The following is a 2,179-nucleotide window of genomic DNA, read 5'->3' as shown; positions in this document are numbered from 1 at the left end:
TCTCAATAAATCTCATTAAATTGGATAGTTGTTAATTAGCTTACCTAGCAGGTTGGGTTATGTGCCATCATGACTAGGTGGATTTTGGGTCGTGACAAGTTGGTATTAGAGCTCTGGGTTCATAGGTTCTACGAGTCATGAGCAAGTGTCTAGTAGAGTCTTGCGGATTGGTATGATGACGTCCATACCTATCTTCGAGAGGCTACATGGCATTTAGGATAAACTTCCCATCTTTCTTTCCTTATCGTACGACATTGATTCAGCTTGAAGCGTAACTCTTTGAATTCCTTCCATGCACATGTGGGCGCTCAGTATCAAATGTACATCGACGGCTTGTGATTCTATAGATGAGCTACGAGATGTGATTTCTATGTGTTGATGATGGGCCATTCTAGAGGACTTGAGGCCGAATTTTGACGGTATCTTGAGCACAGGGATTTCAGTTGTGTGAGTATATGCTTTTGGACTTGTATGTCCGGTAGTGTCCTTATGAGTGGAATTTATGGCTCGGTGAGTGGTTGGACTGCTATATGATGAGTACGATGTGATTGCGGGATGTGTTCGGATGGTTTGAATATGACAAGAAAAGTTTGCTTGAGATGTGAAAAAGACTAGTGGATGCTCGATTTATGTGGATGTGTCATACAGTCTTGAGTTATGAAGATTTTTGAGAGATTCTTTCATGTTATTTCACTTGTGGAATGAAGTAGATTTTCATGTCTTGTTGATGAGTTCAGACTCAGGAAGATTAAGTGATTGCGTAGTAGTTGTGGCTGTGAAAGGGTATAGCGAGATGTCAGTTTGAGGCTAAGCATGTGGGTTATCACCTGCGGGGTAATCTACGGATGTGTGATCCTTATGATGTTGTGTGGAGGCTTTCTTTTCTACCAATGGGTTATAGGTGTTGCGATTTGAGTTTGGATTGGTTGGAAAAGTTGACCTAACTATCATGAGGATGAATACAAGTTTAGTAGATAATTTGAAGTATTATATGGTTTGTGTTACATGGTTTTATGAAGGATTTAGTTGAACCTCACGGTGGTATTATGGCAGTAATAGAGTATGGGCATTGTGAATTATCGAGTGTTTTGATCTATGGCTTTGAGCCAAGTGGGGGAGTCTATTATCGACGAGTTGCTGACACAGTTATATGTTGTATTGGTTTCAGTCTGAGGCATACTTGTGGACCGGTTATGACTTGCAGAAACTGGTTTTGAGGATGACTTAAGCAAGGAAATTCTAGATGCATGATGTATTACACTTTATAGGTATATGGAGATCATGGAATAATTTGAATGATTATTCATGAGGGATGTAGTACGCATGGAGTAGGAAGTTACTCGGTTGCTTAGAGGTGTGGATTACTTCTTTGGGTGTAGTCATATTAAGGGAGAACAGACCGTTTGGCTCATTTGGGTGGTTCATTTGAGATTTGAATAGGGTGGATGAATCTCGAGGAAGTTCTAAAGAATTTAAGATTCATATGTGGCAATTGAGAATTTTTCGGATTTGTATAGGGCTAATATCTAGGATTTACATCGGATGGTATCGGGACTCGCAGTGTTTCTTTATCACTATGGATTCTACATTTCAGTATCACGAAGGTGAAAGAAATGACTTTAGATTCACATAAGGTCTCTACAGAGTGGGTGTCTCAGCTCTGGTACTTTTGGGGTGCTTAAGAGAGAAATTAGCGGCTTATGGGTCTTAGGGCAGTGTGGTTTTATGCTAGGATCTCATGGGATGAGTTTTGGTTAAAGATCGTAGTGTTTTGGCAAGTAGAAGTGTCAACTTGATGGTAATTCGGAAGGAACTCGGAGAAATAGGACAGCTTGGTAGTAGGTTGGATCAGCATGGTAATAGATATGATTGGTTCTTTGGGTACTTATGATGTGGTGAGTCTCTACAGGTATTTTGTGGCAATAATCTTGGATTTGGCAACCTGCCTGGCTTGGTTGAGTTAGAGATATTCAGTTCTGATGGCTTGGTTATGTGCAAATGGGTTTCGAAGAGTTCTCAATGGTTTTTACCACGGTTTAAGATGGATATTTCCTACCGGCGTGAGGAGCATGCTGTGTATTGTGATTTTCTCCTGGATGGGATCAAATGGAAGGTTTCCGACTAACCGGGTATGTATTTTGTTTGTGACTCAGAGTTGATTATGAGATTCTCGTACTTT

The sequence above is a fragment of the Nicotiana tomentosiformis genome, chromosome 8 (genome assembly GCF_000390325.3).
Source record: "Nicotiana tomentosiformis chromosome 8, ASM39032v3, whole genome shotgun sequence".
In the NCBI taxonomy this organism is placed as follows: Eukaryota; Viridiplantae; Streptophyta; class Magnoliopsida; order Solanales; family Solanaceae; genus Nicotiana; species Nicotiana tomentosiformis.
The sequence above is the reverse complement of the archived record's forward strand: the minus strand, read 5'-3'. Positions refer to the sequence as shown.